The sequence below is a fragment of the Hemiscyllium ocellatum genome, chromosome 23 (assembly GCF_020745735.1).
Source record: "Hemiscyllium ocellatum isolate sHemOce1 chromosome 23, sHemOce1.pat.X.cur, whole genome shotgun sequence".
NCBI classification, from domain to species: domain Eukaryota; kingdom Metazoa; phylum Chordata; class Chondrichthyes; order Orectolobiformes; family Hemiscylliidae; genus Hemiscyllium; species Hemiscyllium ocellatum.
In genome coordinates this window covers 47,936,335-47,957,639 of record NC_083423.1, presented here as the reverse complement: position 1 = coordinate 47,957,639, position 21,305 = coordinate 47,936,335, and positions in this window count along the sequence as shown.

Below are 21,305 nucleotides of genomic sequence, written 5' to 3'. Positions count from 1 at the left end.
AACCCCAAAATCAGAGCAAAAATAAAACACCTAGTGCAAACTCACTGGGAAATCTGGCAAAAAGACTCATACCATTGCGGTAATCTAAACATTGATCCCACTCCCACAGGAATGGGACACTTCAAAATCAAAAAGAAGTATGGCATCAACAAACCAGAGATAGCTAGGGAAATCCAAAAAGTCATAGAAAGACTTGAGGAACAGGGAGTCCTAATAGAAAAAGGATCCCCATACAATACATCCATAATTGGAATACCAAAGCCTGATAAGCCAGGAAAGTACAGACTTGTCTGTGACTACCGAGACTTGAATTCAGGATCAGTGCCCTTCTCGTCATACTTTAAAGGAGCTCAGACTACATTGAATACCTTAAGAAGGGAGAAATATAAAACTACCCTAGACTTATCAAATGGATTTTGGAGTCATCCAATCCCAAAAGAAGAATGGCCATATACAGCCATAACAGACACCCTAGGGAGACAATTAGTTTGGACCAGACTCCCTCAGGGATACCTAAACAGCCCAGTAATATTTTCTGCAGAAGTCAGAAAAACAGTACAAAACTTAGCTCCGCCAGGACAAATAGAATGCTATGTAGATGATATTTATATCACTCATGGTGACCTAGAAGAACATTTTGCCTGCCTACATAGAATAATGGAACACCTGTACCATAAGGAATATATAATTGGACTAGCAAAATCCCAGATCGCCGGAGAAAAGGTAAAATACTTAGGAGTGGAACTAACCAATGAAGGGAAAGGACTAACTGAAGGATACAGTGAAAAAATAGCTGATATTCAACCTCCTACCAAAATTAAAGAATTACAAGCAATATTAGGCCTATGTAACTATGCCAGAGACTTTGTCCCAGGATATGCAGAAATATCTAAACCCCTGTACAAAAAACTAACCGAGAAAGTATTCTCATGGACTGAAGAAGATCAAAATAACCTAAATGAACTAATCAACCAATTAAATAAAGCAGAAAACATGGGAAAGCATGAACCAGGGAAAGACATTACACTAGAAGTAATTATAGGGCAAGAAAGTGCCACCGTAAGAGTAACCAGTCAAGGACAGAACAAACCCTTCCAATATATCTCTTTAAACTTTACAGAAACAGAGAGGAAATACCCAAAAATAGAAAAAACATGGGTAGCCATAACTAGAGCAGTGGAACCCATCAGAAAAATCCAAGGGGAAGGAAAGATAATAATCCTCACGGAATTGGCAGAATTACAATCCAAACAACAAAAAATAGAAAGGAGCCAAAGGGTCCACTCGGCCAGGTATGAAAAATGGGATATCCTACTAGCTGACCCCACTATAGAAATACGGCCCCTTACAGGAAAAACAGATACTTGGTGGACACCGAAATATAAACTAGCCGCTACTGAAGAAAAAACTGAATTCAACCCAGATATGTACATCTATACAGATGGTAGTGCCCAAAGAGGCCTGGATAAACAAGGTAAAGAAGAAAAATTAACAGGAATAGGAATAGTAATCGGTACAAAACTAAACAATGAGTTCCAAGAAGAAAAGGTCTTAGAAATAAAAGGACCACTGGGAGGTTCAACCCAGAAAACAGAAGTAAAGGCGTTAGAATTAGCCTTAAAAGAAGCAAGCCAATTTCCTGCAGAACTCCAAATTCTCGTTTGTATAGATAGCTTTTATGCCAGTAGAGGCTATAACGAGGAACTAGATAAATGGAGTGAAAAAGGATTCCATGATTGTAGGAATCACCCCATACAATATAGACAAATATGGGAAGAAATAGCTAGATTAAAAGAAAACCTCCCAAATGTAAAAGTAATACATGTCAGAGGACACCAGAAAGAAGGTGAACACAAAAAAGGAAATGATCTAGCTGACCGAGCAGCCAAAGCCGCAAGTTTGGGAAAAGAATATAAAATAAGAGTAATAACTAGGCAAATGAAAAAAGAGAATCAGGACAAAGAATTGGAAGACTTACTTCAGGGCAAGGAAGTAAAAGGATACCCTACTGACCTAAACATGCTCCGATCCAACATAAAACAAGACGTGTTTAATTACGTAACCAGAGAAGCCAACAGACCGTTACCTCATCCACAAATCGATATGATAACCAAATGGTCAAAATGGACATGGTCACCTAAAGCCATAGACACGGTGGTAACTTATACATCACCGACCCATGATTGGAAATGGACGGAAAGATAATATAAGAACCCACCTGGATACAATGACTGCCTCCTGAGGGAACTCCGGAGACAACACAAAATATCCCGGTACATGGCATGCGAAAGAGACCGCAAACAGGACCTCAAAGACTACCATGGGTATGAAATGAGGATTCTGAATGAAAGACCAAAACGGATGGTCCAACAAACTTCATGGTACAGTTGGAAACACGATGGCTGTCAAGGCCCCGAACCAAAACCAACATGGAAACCAGAGGTCCGGCTCTTTGACCACCAACATGATTGGAAACGAAATCCACTGATGAAATTCGTCGGAACCTCAACAACTGAATCTGATCATGAAACCCGCCATGGGAAGTCTGACTCAGAATGATTTCGCATAATTAAATGAAATGTATGCGTTGATTTAATGTTGCCTTTTCCGCTTTACTCACAATAGCTCTCATAATAAGAGCGTCAACTGCAACAAACTACACCGCTGATGAATAAAGTGAAGATAACAATAATGGAGCGCAGAAAAACGAAAAATTCCTGATACATGCTGCTATTGGTACAACAATCATTGTAGAACTCTGTTCAGCTATCATTTAAACTTTTTAAAGACACATGGGGAAATCTCGCTTTTCAAGAGGGGGATGTCACGGGATCCATTACTTCTTCATGAAAAGACTCGATTCCTCTGTGGAATTTTACCTGATTATATTATATTGTATAAGATTAAGATTAACTACAATGATGCTATTAACTCGTTAGTGTCATGGGATCCGTCTACTTCTTCATGAAAAGACTCGATTCCTCTCTGGAATTTTACCTGATTATATTATATTGTAGCAACAATGATGCTATTAACTCTGTATTGTATTTTAGCCTAGCAACAATTAAGTATAATTATGACTACGTGGCAGCTGCTCTTTACCAGCTACCTATCAGCTACTTATTGTTTTCTCAGCTAATTAAGTGTTTAACGCGACCTTTAAACAATGCTGACCGAGGCACAGTTTGAGATTCCAGTTCTTTAAACAAATGATGTAATTGCTTAACTTAGACTGTAAAGGATAAAAAGCAGAGCTAAAACAGACAGAACTCACTCTTGTCTTGAAACACAGACAATGAGTCACCCAACCATCTCGGCTTAACTGCAGATCCACTGAACCACCAGGCTTGCAGAAAAGACACACTTGTGCAAAATATAGACCGATCGGATGAAACATACGGACGGCTAAGAGCTTGCTGAAATACGCCTGCCTAAAAGATTCTCGGTTGAGGCACTGCATTCTAGCCTGAAAAAGATACAATCTGAACCAACTAGCTGAAACACGCTAGTCTAAGAAGATCCCATTTGGGACACTCCGGTATTAAGCTCTGCTTTTATCCTAGGTATCTTTTAAGAACATTCAAAAAGGCTGTAACGATTGTGATTAACTGAAAACATCTGATTGTGAGTATTCAACTTATTATAGTGATAAATTTCTATTATATTTTACACCACACACTTCGTATTCGCCGAACCTTTATTTGATAAGATATGTTTACCTTTGTGTTGGTATGTTAAGTCTAGAACTTAGCTGAGAAGGCATTAGGATTGACTTAAAGTGAATCCCTCTCACTCCTAGGTGAAAGGATAAACTGAAGGGACCTAGAGACCTGCGATAAACCCAGCCGAGTTTGTAGCTATCAGGACCATACAGTCAATGGGGACCACTGGTAAACTTGACAGGTAACGGCCTCAGGTATATGCCCGAGGTACTGTAGTTTAATCCGGTAGTAACCCATACCTATTGAGGATATCCACCTGAATAACATAACAATTGGCGCCCAACGTGGGGCTCGAGAGATTGCACTATCTTGAACTTCACGGCGTAAATATTATCTTTGTCACCAAATAAACTCCTTCTGTAGGGATATAGCGAATAGTACAAAAAAAAATAAAAGCCCCTCAAAAAGAAAAAGAAAATGGCCAATATACCTGCCTATTATTTTAGAAATGATTGGGCAGAAATAGTCGCAGCAGGAAACGACAATATAGTCTCCCCACCTAACCTAAGAGGTCAGGAGGTAAGACTGAGGGCAGATGAGTCAGTCCTAGAAGGACTAAACAGACTCAATGGAGAACCTATAGCAGCAAGACTCCGATACAGGTTCAGAATAGAATATGTAGATGGAACTCACCATCACTATGATGGATTTATACCAGCAGATGGAACTGGAAACCCCCGAGAACCGGCCCACCAGCATACCGCTGGCTTTCTACCAGCTCAACATACGGTAACAGTAATTAGAAGAGAAACAGACCTAAGGGGAAGAGAAGTACCGCTAGTACCAGGCATGTCAGAACATGCCTGGGCAGAAGATATAGCTCAGCAAATTTTAGTGGCAGCAGACAGAGTGCTCCAAATACCCCAACTAAATAGAGTAGCAGCACAAGTCCTAGTGGCGCAACATGCTGTAGAAAAAGCCCGATGGCTAATCAATAATCCCAGGCCCGGACAAGCCGGACAAGCACCACAACCGGTAGCAGCCCGCCGTGTGTACGGTGATCCCTCACTGAAGAATTTTAAAATCTGCTTCCTAGACTTTCCCTCAGATGACAGAGCAGCAATAAAATATATAATTCAACATTTCGAAAAACTAAAAGCCTTCTTGGAAGGACTAACCCCCCAAGAAAATTCAGATTTATTTAAAGCCCTGGATTGTCCTGCTTTAGATCAGGAACCGCACACCACCATAAATCTAATCACCATACTCCATGAAGCCCACAACCGGGTATATGGAACCCAAAGAGCAGAAGCAGCCAACAAGATATTCAAAACACTCCTGGAATCAGGGAGAACAATGCTCCAGGTAGCACAATCCACTGAAGATCTAGGAATAAACTATGTCCAAGTCAGGTTGCAATTATTCAGACAATTCCAGAACGAAGGCCATGCAAACAGGCTCAGGGAAGCCACAAACAGAGCACTAGGACAGGGACAAAACCCATGGCAAGTATTCAGACAAGAATTAATCAATTTAGGAGAAGTCCTCAATCTATCCCTAGATAGAATAGGAAAACAAAATCCCCACGGACCTCAACCAGAAGCCAAGGAAAGGAAATCAGGAAAACCTAAATCAGAAACCCAGAAATCCAAGGCGCAAGGTCGCCAACAAAACCAAAGAAAACCATGGACATACCGACCCCAATATGAACCATTGGTTCAGGTAGTGGAAAAAGTCCAACCCAGAAACCAGGGACCTCCCCGACAGCAGCTACCTCCTAGACCAATTCCAGGAGTAAGCTCAAACTATTTAGGGAGAAACCCCATTCCGAATTATCAAGACCCAAGAGCTAGAGGGGGATACCAACCCCCACTACAGCCAGCCCAGCAACCACAACAACCTAGGGAATATAGGCCACCCCAACAAAATTTTAGACCTAGGCCTCCAAATGGACAAGTTCATCAAGAACGATACAACCTGAGACCCAGAAACAGTCAGGGACAAGCAATAACCTCTGGATCAGCCAGAGTGCAAGCACAAGGGGACGAAAGGAATACAGAAGGGCAAAGAATCCACCAGACAGGGATGGTGAGAAAACCCAGACAGACAGCAGCAGAACCATGCTACCCTCAAGAACAAGGGAAAATAGAGGGGTATAAACCCCACAGACAGCAATGGCTCACAATAATGCTAGACACAGGGGCAGAAATGTCATTAATGGACAAAAGTTTGGCAGAAAAACTAAACATACCAAAAGTAGGAACAGAACCTTATCAGGGCATAGGAGCACCTGTAAAATGGGGAGATGTAGGAAAAATCAAATTAATCCTAAAAAATGGAAAACAAATAGAGACTAAAGCTCTAATTATAGAAGGTCTAAAAGACCAGGGAGAACCAGTAATATTAGGATGGGAAGACATTAAAGGACACAAACTACTAGAACAAACAGAAGACAAAAGAACAGAAGACTTAAAAGAAATTTTAGATAAAGAAAGCAACCCCAAAATCAGAGCAAAAATAAAACACCTAGTGCAAACTCACTGGGAAATCTGGCAAAAAGACTCATACCATTGCGGTAATCTAAACATTGATCCCACTCCCACAGGAATGGGACACTTCAAAATCAAAAAGAAGTATGGCATCAACAAACCAGAGATAGCTAGGGAAATCCAAAAAGTCATAGAAAGACTTGAGGAACAGGGAGTCCTAATAGAAAAAGGATCCCCATACAATACATCCATAATTGGAATACCAAAGCCTGATAAGCCAGGAAAGTACAGACTTGTCTGTGACTACCGAGACTTGAATTCAGGATCAGTGCCCTTCTCGTCATACTTTAAAGGAGCTCAGACTACATTGAATACCTTAAGAAGGGAGAAATATAAAACTACCCTAGACTTATCAAATGGATTTTGGAGTCATCCAATCCCAAAAGAAGAATGGCCATATACAGCCATAACAGACACCCTAGGGAGACAATTAGTTTGGACCAGACTCCCTCAGGGATACCTAAACAGCCCAGTAATATTTTCTGCAGAAGTCAGAAAAACAGTACAAAACTTAGCTCCGCCAGGACAAATAGAATGCTATGTAGATGATATTTATATCACTCATGGTGACCTAGAAGAACATTTTGCCTGCCTACATAGAATAATGGAACACCTGTACCATAAGGAATATATAATTGGACTAGCAAAATCCCAGATCGCCGGAGAAAAGGTAAAATACTTAGGAGTGGAACTAACCAATGAAGGGAAAGGACTAACTGAAGGATACAGTGAAAAAATAGCTGATATTCAACCTCCTACCAAAATTAAAGAATTACAAGCAATATTAGGCCTATGTAACTATGCCAGAGACTTTGTCCCAGGATATGCAGAAATATCTAAACCCCTGTACAAAAAACTAACCGAGAAAGTATTCTCATGGACTGAAGAAGATCAAAATAACCTAAATGAACTAATCAACCAATTAAATAAAGCAGAAAACATGGGAAAGCATGAACCAGGGAAAGACATTACACTAGAAGTAATTATAGGGCAAGAAAGTGCCACCGTAAGAGTAACCAGTCAAGGACAGAACAAACCCTTCCAATATATCTCTTTAAACTTTACAGAAACAGAGAGGAAATACCCAAAAATAGAAAAAACATGGGTAGCCATAACTAGAGCAGTGGAACCCATCAGAAAAATCCAAGGGGAAGGAAAGATAATAATCCTCACGGAATTGGCAGAATTACAATCCAAACAACAAAAAATAGAAAGGAGCCAAAGGGTCCACTCGGCCAGGTATGAAAAATGGGATATCCTACTAGCTGACCCCACTATAGAAATACGGCCCCTTACAGGAAAAACAGATACTTGGTGGACACCGAAATATAAACTAGCCGCTACTGAAGAAAAAACTGAATTCAACCCAGATATGTACATCTATACAGATGGTAGTGCCCAAAGAGGCCTGGATAAACAAGGTAAAGAAGAAAAATTAACAGGAATAGGAATAGTAATCGGTACAAAACTAAACAATGAGTTCCAAGAAGAAAAGGTCTTAGAAATAAAAGGACCACTGGGAGGTTCAACCCAGAAAACAGAAGTAAAGGCGTTAGAATTAGCCTTAAAAGAAGCAAGCCAATTTCCTGCAGAACTCCAAATTCTCGTTTGTATAGATAGCTTTTATGCCAGTAGAGGCTATAACGAGGAACTAGATAAATGGAGTGAAAAAGGATTCCATGATTGTAGGAATCACCCCATACAATATAGACAAATATGGGAAGAAATAGCTAGATTAAAAGAAAACCTCCCAAATGTAAAAGTAATACATGTCAGAGGACACCAGAAAGAAGGTGAACACAAAAAAGGAAATGATCTAGCTGACCGAGCAGCCAAAGCCGCAAGTTTGGGAAAAGAATATAAAATAAGAGTAATAACTAGGCAAATGAAAAAAGAGAATCAGGACAAAGAATTGGAAGACTTACTTCAGGGCAAGGAAGTAAAAGGATACCCTACTGACCTAAACATGCTCCGATCCAACATAAAACAAGACGTGTTTAATTACGTAACCAGAGAAGCCAACAGACCGTTACCTCATCCACAAATCGATATGATAACCAAATGGTCAAAATGGACATGGTCACCTAAAGCCATAGACACGGTGGTAACTTATACATCACCGACCCATGATTGGAAATGGACGGAAAGATAATATAAGAACCCACCTGGATACAATGACTGCCTCCTGAGGGAACTCCGGAGACAACACAAAATATCCCGGTACATGGCATGCGAAAGAGACCGCAAACAGGACCTCAAAGACTACCATGGGTATGAAATGAGGATTCTGAATGAAAGACCAAAACGGATGGTCCAACAAACTTCATGGTACAGTTGGAAACACGATGGCTGTCAAGGCCCCGAACCAAAACCAACATGGAAACCAGAGGTCCGGCTCTTTGACCACCAACATGATTGGAAACGAAATCCACTGATGAAATTCGTCGGAACCTCAACAACTGAATCTGATCATGAAACCCGCCATGGGAAGTCTGACTCAGAATGATTTCGCATAATTAAATGAAATGTATGCGTTGATTTAATGTTGCCTTTTCCGCTTTACTCACAATAGCTCTCATAATAAGAGCGTCAACTGCAACAAACTACACCGCTGATGAATAAAGTGAAGATAACAATAATGGAGCGCAGAAAAACGAAAAATTCCTGATACATGCTGCTATTGGTACAACAATCATTGTAGAACTCTGTTCAGCTATCATTTAAACTTTTTAAAGACACATGGGGAAATCTCGCTTTTCAAGAGGGGGATGTCACGGGATCCATTACTTCTTCATGAAAAGACTCGATTCCTCTGTGGAATTTTACCTGATTATATTATATTGTATAAGATTAAGATTAACTACAATGATGCTATTAACTCGTTAGTGTCATGGGATCCGTCTACTTCTTCATGAAAAGACTCGATTCCTCTCTGGAATTTTACCTGATTATATTATATTGTAGCAACAATGATGCTATTAACTCTGTATTGTATTTTAGCCTAGCAACAATTAAGTATAATTATGACTACGTGGCAGCTGCTCTTTACCAGCTACCTATCAGCTACTTATTGTTTTCTCAGCTAATTAAGTGTTTAACGCGACCTTTAAACAATGCTGACCGAGGCACAGTTTGAGATTCCAGTTCTTTAAACAAATGATGTAATTGCTTAACTTAGACTGTAAAGGATAAAAAGCAGAGCTAAAACAGACAGAACTCACTCTTGTCTTGAAACACAGACAATGAGTCACCCAACCATCTCGGCTTAACTGCAGATCCACTGAACCACCAGGCTTGCAGAAAAGACACATTTGTGCAAAATATAGACCGATCGGATGAAACATACGGACGGCTAAGAGCTTGCTGAAATACGCCTGCCTAAAAGATTCTCGGTTGAGGCACTGCATTCTAGCCTGAAAAAGATACAATCTGAACCAACTAGCTGAAACACGCTAGTCTAAGAAGATCCCATTTGGGACACTCCGGTATTAAGCTCTGCTTTTATCCTAGGTATCTTTTAAGAACATTCAAAAAGGCTGTAACGATTGTGATTAACTGAAAACATCTGATTGTGAGTATTCAACTTATTATAGTGATAAATTTCTATTATATTTTACACCACACACTTCGTATTCGCCGAACCTTTATTTGATAAGATATGTTTACCTTTGTGTTGGTATGTTAAGTCTAGAACTTAGCTGAGAAGGCATTAGGATTGACTTAAAGTGAATCCCTCTCACTCCTAGGTGAAAGGATAAACTGAAGGGACCTAGAGACCTGCGATAAACCCAGCCGAGTTTGTAGCTATCAGGACCATACAGTCAATGGGGACCACTGGTAAACTTGACAGGTAACGGCCTCAGGTATATGCCCGAGGTACTGTAGTTTAATCCGGTAGTAACCCATACCTATTGAGGATATCCACCTGAATAACATAACAATTGGCGCCCAACGTGGGGCTCGAGAGATTGCACTATCTTGAACTTCACGGCGTAAATATTATCTTTGTCACCAAATAAACTCCTTCTGTAGGGATATAGCGAATAGTACAAAAAAAAATAAAAGCCCCTCAAAAAGAAAAAGAAAATGGCCAATATACCTGCCTATTATTTTAGAAATGATTGGGCAGAAATAGTCGCAGCAGGAAACGACAATATAGTCTCCCCACCTAACCTAAGAGGTCAGGAGGTAAGACTGAGGGCAGATGAGTCAGTCCTAGAAGGACTAAACAGACTCAATGGAGAACCTATAGCAGCAAGACTCCGATACAGGTTCAGAATAGAATATGTAGATGGAACTCACCATCACTATGATGGATTTATACCAGCAGATGGAACTGGAAACCCCCGAGAACCGGCCCACCAGCATACCGCTGGCTTTCTACCAGCTCAACATACGGTAACAGTAATTAGAAGAGAAACAGACCTAAGGGGAAGAGAAGTACCGCTAGTACCAGGCATGTCAGAACATGCCTGGGCAGAAGATATAGCTCAGCAAATTTTAGTGGCAGCAGACAGAGTGCTCCAAATACCCCAACTAAATAGAGTAGCAGCACAAGTCCTAGTGGCGCAACATGCTGTAGAAAAAGCCCGATGGCTAATCAATAATCCCAGGCCCGGACAAGCCGGACAAGCACCACAACCGGTAGCAGCCCGCCGTGTGTACGGTGATCCCTCACTGAAGAATTTTAAAATCTGCTTCCTAGACTTTCCCTCAGATGACAGAGCAGCAATAAAATATATAATTCAACATTTCGAAAAACTAAAAGCCTTCTTGGAAGGACTAACCCCCCAAGAAAATTCAGATTTATTTAAAGCCCTGGATTGTCCTGCTTTAGATCAGGAACCGCACACCACCATAAATCTAATCACCATACTCCATGAAGCCCACAACCGGGTATATGGAACCCAAAGAGCAGAAGCAGCCAACAAGATATTCAAAACACTCCTGGAATCAGGGAGAACAATGCTCCAGGTAGCACAATCCACTGAAGATCTAGGAATAAACTATGTCCAAGTCAGGTTGCAATTATTCAGACAATTCCAGAACGAAGGCCATGCAAACAGGCTCAGGGAAGCCACAAACAGAGCACTAGGACAGGGACAAAACCCATGGCAAGTATTCAGACAAGAATTAATCAATTTAGGAGAAGTCCTCAATCTATCCCTAGATAGAATAGGAAAACAAAATCCCCACGGACCTCAACCAGAAGCCAAGGAAAGGAAATCAGGAAAACCTAAATCAGAAACCCAGAAATCCAAGGCGCAAGGTCGCCAACAAAACCAAAGAAAACCATGGACATACCGACCCCAATATGAACCATTGGTTCAGGTAGTGGAAAAAGTCCAACCCAGAAACCAGGGACCTCCCCGACAGCAGCTACCTCCTAGACCAATTCCAGGAGTAAGCTCAAACTATTTAGGGAGAAACCCCATTCCGAATTATCAAGACCCAAGAGCTAGAGGGGGATACCAACCCCCACTACAGCCAGCCCAGCAACCACAACAACCTAGGGAATATAGGCCACCCCAACAAAATTTTAGACCTAGGCCTCCAAATGGACAAGTTCATCAAGAACGATACAACCTGAGACCCAGAAACAGTCAGGGACAAGCAATAACCTCTGGATCAGCCAGAGTGCAAGCACAAGGGGACGAAAGGAATACAGAAGGGCAAAGAATCCACCAGACAGGGATGGTGAGAAAACCCAGACAGACAGCAGCAGAACCATGCTACCCTCAAGAACAAGGGAAAATAGAGGGGTATAAACCCCACAGACAGCAATGGCTCACAATAATGCTAGACACAGGGGCAGAAATGTCATTAATGGACAAAAGTTTGGCAGAAAAACTAAACATACCAAAAGTAGGAACAGAACCTTATCAGGGCATAGGAGCACCTGTAAAATGGGCAGATGTAGGAAAAATCAAATTAATCCTAAAAAATGGAAAACAAATAGAGACTAAAGCTCTAATTATAGAAGGTCTAAAAGACCAGGGAGAACCAGTAATATTAGGATGGGAAGACATTAAAGGACACAAACTACTAGAACAAACAGAAGACAAAAGAACAGAAGACTTAAAAGAAATTTTAGATAAAGAAAGCAACCCCAAAATCAGAGCAAAAATAAAACACCTAGTGCAAACTCACTGGGAAATCTGGCAAAAAGACTCATACCATTGCGGTAATCTAAACATTGATCCCACTCCCACAGGAATGGGACACTTCAAAATCAAAAAGAAGTATGGCATCAACAAACCAGAGATAGCTAGGGAAATCCAAAAAGTCATAGAAAGACTTGAGGAACAGGGAGTCCTAATAGAAAAAGGATCCCCATACAATACATCCATAATTGGAATACCAAAGCCTGATAAGCCAGGAAAGTACAGACTTGTCTGTGACTACCGAGACTTGAATTCAGGATCAGTGCCCTTCTCGTCATACTTTAAAGGAGCTCAGACTACATTGAATACCTTAAGAAGGGAGAAATATAAAACTACCCTAGACTTATCAAATGGATTTTGGAGTCATCCAATCCCAAAAGAAGAATGGCCATATACAGCCATAACAGACACCCTAGGGAGACAATTAGTTTGGACCAGACTCCCTCAGGGATACCTAAACAGCCCAGTAATATTTTCTGCAGAAGTCAGAAAAACAGTACAAAACTTAGCTCCGCCAGGACAAATAGAATGCTATGTAGATGATATTTATATCACTCATGGTGACCTAGAAGAACATTTTGCCTGCCTACATAGAATAATGGAACACCTGTACCATAAGGAATATATAATTGGACTAGCAAAATCCCAGATCGCCGGAGAAAAGGTAAAATACTTAGGAGTGGAACTAACCAATGAAGGGAAAGGACTAACTGAAGGATACAGTGAAAAAATAGCTGATATTCAACCTCCTACCAAAATTAAAGAATTACAAGCAATATTAGGCCTATGTAACTATGCCAGAGACTTTGTCCCAGGATATGCAGAAATATCTAAACCCCTGTACAAAAAACTAACCGAGAAAGTATTCTCATGGACTGAAGAAGATCAAAATAACCTAAATGAACTAATCAACCAATTAAATAAAGCAGAAAACATGGGAAAGCATGAACCAGGGAAAGACATTACACTAGAAGTAATTATAGGGCAAGAAAGTGCCACCGTAAGAGTAACCAGTCAAGGACAGAACAAACCCTTCCAATATATCTCTTTAAACTTTACAGAAACAGAGAGGAAATACCCAAAAATAGAAAAAACATGGGTAGCCATAACTAGAGCAGTGGAACCCATCAGAAAAATCCAAGGGGAAGGAAAGATAATAATCCTCACGGAATTGGCAGAATTACAATCCAAACAACAAAAAATAGAAAGGAGCCAAAGGGTCCACTCGGCCAGGTATGAAAAATGGGATATCCTACTAGCTGACCCCACTATAGAAATACGGCCCCTTACAGGAAAAACAGATACTTGGTGGACACCGAAATATAAACTAGCCGCTACTGAAGAAAAAACTGAATTCAACCCAGATATGTACATCTATACAGATGGTAGTGCCCAAAGAGGCCTGGATAAACAAGGTAAAGAAGAAAAATTAACAGGAATAGGAATAGTAATCGGTACAAAACTAAACAATGAGTTCCAAGAAGAAAAGGTCTTAGAAATAAAAGGACCACTGGGAGGTTCAACCCAGAAAACAGAAGTAAAGGCGTTAGAATTAGCCTTAAAAGAAGCAAGCCAATTTCCTGCAGAACTCCAAATTCTCGTTTGTATAGATAGCTTTTATGCCAGTAGAGGCTATAACGAGGAACTAGATAAATGGAGTGAAAAAGGATTCCATGATTGTAGGAATCACCCCATACAATATAGACAAATATGGGAAGAAATAGCTAGATTAAAAGAAAACCTCCCAAAAGTAAAAGTAATACATGTCAGAGGACACCAGAAAGAAGGTGAACACAAAAAAGGAAATGATCTAGCTGACCGAGCAGCCAAAGCCGCAAGTTTGGGAAAAGAATATAAAATAAGAGTAATAACTAGGCAAATGAAAAAAGAGAATCAGGACAAAGAATTGGAAGACTTACTTCAGGGCAAGGAAGTAAAAGGATACCCTAAAAATCAGGACTACTGGGAAGAATCTGATGGGGTAGTCAAAACCAAATTTAAAGATCAAACCACAGAACAGGCTAAGATAATACCCCCTAGGAAAGGGAGAAGAGAACTTATCAAGACGGCCCACGAAGGCTTAGGGGCCGTGCATCTAGGAATAAAAACCACTCGGTCACACCTAAAGCAGAAATACTGGTGGCCTGGGATGAATGCAGAAGTTAAAAGATATTGTAATGAATGCAAAACTTGCCTAAAATATAATATCAAGGGAGGAACTAAAAAAGAACCGAAAATTATTCGGTCACAAAATATGGAGCCCGGGCATAAATGGATAATGGATTTTATCGGCCCATTGCCGACCTCTCACGGGAAAAAGCCATTTAAAAGACCGAATAAATATTGCCTAGTATGTATTGATGAATGTACCGGATTCACCACCCTGATCCCAACAAAGAGTTGTAGGACACAAGATGTTATAGAAGCTAGTGAGTTGATTCTGGTTGCTAACGGGCCTCCCAGAGTAATTCATACAGGCCAAGGACCTGGCTTTAAAAACCAGGACTTTAACATGTGGTGTACCGCTCATGGGATACAGCTTGAGTTTAGCACACCTTACCATCCTGAATCGGCAGGAAAGGTAGAACGGAGAAACCAAGATGTCAAACTAGCCTTGGCAAAATTATTGTGCACTCGCGGTGGTAGTTGGAGTCAATGGTTGAAGGAGGTGCAGCTGGCCATCAATAACACACCCATAGATCTCTTAGGAGCAGAGAACCATATAACTCCGCACTATTTGAGATATGGAGTACAAATGAATACAGAAAATAAGCCTGAAATAGAAACCCAAACTAAACTTAAAAAAGAATGGATAGATCTCCTAAAAACTAAAAAAGAAGAATTAAGACAACAAAGGGAACAGAAAATTCAAGAAGACAGAAAATTTTGGCAACCTAAAGTAGGAGATTGGGTACAAGAGAAAAAACAAAATAAATCAGGAAGAGCCTTTAAAGCCCGCTATCATTTGCCTCAACAGATAATCCAAGTAGGAAATAGGACAGTGACAGTCGGGAAGGAAGGTAAGGAAAGGACTTTATCTGTAGATAATATAAGACCAGTTAACAAAGACTAAGAACATGGCAGATTGGATGGCTGTATATTTAGGAGAAGAAGAGAAACACAGGGAACAAATGGAGGGATTTTTAACCTCCAAGAGAGATGTAAACAGCAGAAATGAAAAAAATTGGAAACAAATATTTAAAGGAAAAAAAAACAAAAACAGAACAATATGGAGTTAGGACAATTAGGGAAAGGCAAAAGGATACCAAAAGTAAAGAAACCCTCCTAAACTTAAATTAAAAAAACCAAGAAAGAAGAGACTAAGGCGATTAAACAAAAGAAACTCACGGCAGAACACTGCTCTAAGTGTAATATAGTTCAACACACCCTACTATTTATAGTATTAGCCTTTCTAACTATAGGATGGATACTTCAGGCAGTAATAAAGCGCAGCCTGGAATGTAACACAAGTAATAACCCCGACAGCAACAGTAACTCGACAAATTCAGCAGGAATGCCTCTAATAATAGGAGGATTAACCCTATCTAACATGGCCCTAGAAATGTTAGGACTAATTACGATAAATGTTGCGCAAGCTCGAAAATATGAAAATTGGACAGATCCAAGACCCTCAGCAGAAATGATAGGAGAAGAAATTATAGGACACACATACACCTTAGACATAATAGTCTTAAAACAGGAGCTTGGGAATGAAAATCAAGAACAAGATCAAAGAATAGATAATCTTATACAAAATTGGATAGACGAATTACTATCTTATAGTATACAAAATGTTACAAAAAATGAAGAAACCTCAGAGAGAGATAGATGGCTCTACTGTTTATACAAAACGTATAACCGTTCAGACTATCAGAGTCCAGGATCGAAAAACCACTATAACTGCTCCTATCCAAATATTGGCAACCCCCTAAATAATAAGAACACTCACCAACCGATAATACTATATGCAAACTCTACTTGGCACTACCAAGAAGGAGGTGACCAAGGACAAAGATGGAATGCCACAGGTGACACGGATCAGGTTTACCTCACCCTACTAGGACAAGATGATTCGCAAGTTCAAGGATTATGAACTTATTACCTTAAGAAAATGTTTAAAGAAAACGAAACACTGATAATATGCGATCCTACCATCTTTAACCAATCCAAGTCCAGAGAAGAAATAGGAGAATTACTAAAGAAACCAGTAAACTTTACGAAGTTATTCAGACAAGATATTGATGTCTGGGAACCACTTTGCCTTAGGGTATGAAGCAGAATTATCCTTACCGAAAGAGACCCAAGGGAAAGAATGGGAAGATGTAAACCACAAGAGACAAACAAATGAATCCTGTTACTATTATTATAAAAATAACACCCATATAATTGGATGCACCGATAAAGCCACACAATGTTATAGTCCATCAGGATACAATACCGCTCTCCTCCAAAACTGCCCAAATGATAATAGAGCAAAAAGAAATGAAACCCATGGACCATGGTCCTGCAAAATTCCCAACTCAGGAAAAGTAGTATATATAGAACACGGTAGATTTAAATGTGGATACACTTATGAAGTTCCTTAGGATAATTACTATGAAAATAATACCAAAAAGTATAACACTGAGGCAGAAAACCCAGATGGAAATCAAACATCTAAATGGAAATCAGTATATCAAGACTGGGAAAAATTAAAATACTTCCTAAAAGACCCACAAAGACAGGGAACTGAAATAAAAGTAGAAAATACAACTCTGTACTGCTACCATTGGGGCAGGATGTACTGCTACAAAACAAAGCAGAATGCCACCTTTTGGGAACAATCTTCTCCTGATAGATGGCTGGTGATAACCACAAATCAAAAAAGCAGTAACAGCAACAATAATGATAATAATAATAATAATAGACAACAACAGGCAGAAGCATATATTAAGGATTTATTCAAAAATCAGAAAATACAATGGGAAAACTCAAAAAACCTAATAATAGAGGTGATAACAATCAAAAAAGACCAAGCCTGGCGAATTGCCTTTAATGACCTTAGAAATCAATTAAATGTAATAACTAGACGATGGTTGCATAACACCGTAAGAACAGAAAACAGGAAAATAGCTGATTTAACCTCAAGGGTATACATATCCCACGTGGAAAACAAAGATCAGCAACTAAAGATCTCACTAGTAGAGATCAAATCCATTCTCACAAACGAAAATTACGAAACTAAAATAAAACAACCAATTTGGCAAAGCCTAAAAAATGGGTGACTGAAAAAGGAAAAATGTATTCAAATTAACAATCAGCCTCAACTGATCGAATTCTCTAATTTAATCCTATTAAAACCCTGTGATAATAACACGGTTCAATATGTTAAAAAAGATTGCCAGATAGAGTACTTACCATCTGGAAATACCTGGCTAACAAACCAGTCAGGAGAATTTAATGTTACGACAGGACATGTCGGATGTAATGGCAAAATTGTGAGACAAAACAGAGAAACTTATAAGAACCCGGCAGAAAAAATTAATCTAAAAATAGAAAAACCCAAACCTGACCTAGAACATTTAGAAAGAACGCTAACCATCTATTCAGAAAAGCAATGGATGGAGATAACCTTCTCGGGCCCAACGGATGACGAGAAGCTAAAGACCCTCCAGAACCTAATATCAAAAGAAAGGAAGGCTGACCAAAAAACTCTACAGGAAGAGATAAAAATATGGGTAGAAGAATCAAGAAAAAATTGGTATGATAACTTGCATATTAATGCATGGACTATGTCAGTATTACAAACTACTGCAAACATTTGGGTGCAAATCTATGATTGGATTTATTGGATTCTAACATGGCTTGGCCTAGAACAATATACACCGCTCTTAGTGGGACTTATCCTACTCTGGGTGTTTGTGGTCGTAATTTGGCCATTTCTCAAGCCATTAATCAAGGGATTGATTCCAGAACGAAAATAAACCACATTCTGCTTCCTCGAATGGCAAGCATGGATGAAACCACAACCAAATACCAAGAAGTCCTAGACTTCCTGGGAAAACAAAACCAAGACTTACTTGGGACTCTGAACTATTGTGAAGAAACGGGAATTTCTCGAACCAATGTGGTATTTTCTCCCACATGAAAGAACAATTTAGCCCTGTAGTCATGCCCGTAAGTCTATGAGACGCCTACTGCCACCACCTACCCATTATAGGAGGAAACATTCTGATAGGACTCCAGCTCCTTTGGGGCTTGGTAGAATATAAATGGGTCCATTTGACCCTAGGTATAGGACTAATTCTCACAATTATGATTGGCTTTGAATTTAAACGAAGAAAATTTGGAATTACTAAGGGAGAATGGGGATCGTTTTTAACACTGATCTCCTCAACCATAATCATATCTTCTAATTACGAACCAGAATGGGCCATTTATTGTGCTACCATTCACTTGATTCTAAAAACATTAATTGTCTGTCATTCGGTCTTAACACAGACCTCGAACCAGGATAAACCTTCGTTTGTCCAAACCAAAAACCAAACCAAACCTTTGAAACGCAGACGCGACCCGTCTCTGGGTGACGCTAAACCAGAAAAACAAAATAAGTCCAAGCAGCTACCACCTTGGAAGAAACCAAAACCACAGAAAACCTGCGTACCAAAATGGAACCAAAAACTTACATTACTGGAACTCAACAAACCCTCTGCATCTATGCGAAAAAAAACAACCTCAATATTCCGTTATCAATATCCAAAAATTAAAGAATGGGTAACTAGAAAGAAGGAAACCAACACCACACGGAATACGGATGGTGGACTGAGCCAAGAACAGTTCTAAAAGAACACAACATTGGACAATGTTTAAAATGTAATGGACGTAAAAAGGCACAGAGACTAATATGCACATTTTGCTCAATGCTATTCGGAGAATTGAATATGAACATATTACTTTCTGTGTGCAAACCAACGAAGATGTTGCCAGACCCAGATTTGATCAAAGGGGAACGCATTCGACAAACACCCCTTTCAAAAGAATATATGGTACAGTATGACCGTAGAAGAGGCCATAACCTGGCTGAACACTTAATGATACTCTCCAAAGGAAAATATACCTTTGTGGAATATCTGAACTATGTTGCAAAACTACAAATGTTTCACAGTGAGATTTCATCATGTTTCACAGTGAGATTCCATCATGTTTCACTGTGAGATTCCATCATGGTTCACAGTGAGATTCCATCATGTTTCAGAGTGAAATTCAATCATGATTCACAGTGAGATTTCATCACGTTTCACGGTGATATTCCATCATTTTTTTCTGTGAGAATCCATCATAGTTCACTGTGATATTCCATCATGTTTCACTGTGAGATTCCATCATGTTTCACGGTGAGATTCCGTCATGTTTCAGAGCGAGATTCCATCATGGTTCATGGTGAGACTTCATCATGTTTTACAGTGAAATTCCATCATGTTTCAATGTGAGATTCCATCATCTTTCGCAGTGAGATTCCATCATGGTTCATGGTGAGATTCCATCATCTTTCGCAGTGAGATTCCATCATGTTTCAGAGTGAGATTCCATCATGTTTCACAGTGAAAATCCATCATTTTTCTCAGTGAGATTCCATCAAGTTTCACAGTGAAACTCCATCATGTTTCACATTGAGATCCCATCATGTTTCACTGAGAGATTCCCTCATGTTTCACTGTGAGACTCCATCCTGTTTCACGGTGAGATTTCATCATGTTTCACAGTGAGATTCCATCATGGTTCACAGTGAGATTCCATCATGGTTCAAGGTTATTCCATCCTGTTTCACGGTAAGATTCATGATGTTTCACAGTGTGTCTCCATCATGTTTCACAGTGAGATTCCATAATGTTTCACGGTGAGATTCCATCATGTTTCACCGTGAGACTTCATCATGTTTCACGGTGAGATTCCATCATGTTTCACTGTGAAACTCCATCATGTTTCACGGTGAGATTCCATCATGTTTCACAGTGAGATTCCGTCAAGTTTCACTGTGAGATTCCATCATGTTTCACGGTGATTTTCCGTCATGTTTCACAGTGAGATTCCATCATGTTTCACAGTGAGATTCCATCATGTTTCAGAGTGAGATTCTGTCATGGTTCACGGTGAGATTTCATCATGGTCCATGGTGATGTTCAATCATGTTTCACAGTGAGATTCCACCATGTTTCACAGTGAAACGCCTCATGTTTCACTGTGAGATTCCATCATGTTTCACCGTGAGATTCCGTCATGATTCAGAGCGAGAATCCATCATGGTTCATGGTGTGACTTCATCATGTTTCACAGTGATATTCCATCATGTTTCAATGTGAGATTCCATCATCTTTCACAGTGAGATTCCATCATGGTTCATGGTGAGATTCCATCATGTTTCACAGTGAGATTTCATTATGTTTCACAGTGAGATTCCATCATGTTTCACTGTGAGATTCCGTCATGGCTCATGGTGAGATTTCATCATGATTCACGGTGATGTTCCATCATATTTCACAGTGAGATTGCTGCAGGTTTCACAGTGAGATTCCTTCATTTTCTCAGTGAGATTCCATCATGTTTCACAATGAAATTCCATCATTTTTCTCAGTGAGATTCCATCAAGTTTCACAGTGAAACGCCATCATGTTTCACTGTGAGATTCCATCATTTTTCAAAGTGAGAATCCGTCATGTTTCATAGCAAGATTCCATCATGGTTCATGGTGAGACTTCATCATGTTTCACAGTGATATTCCATCATGTTTCAAATTGAGATTCCATCTGGTTTCACAGTGAGATTCCATCATGTTTCAAGGTGAGATTCCATCATGTTTCACAGTGAGAGTCTATCATGTTCTCTGTGAGATTCCATCAGGTTTCACAGTGAGATTCCATTATGTTTCACAGTGAGATTCAATCATGGTTCAC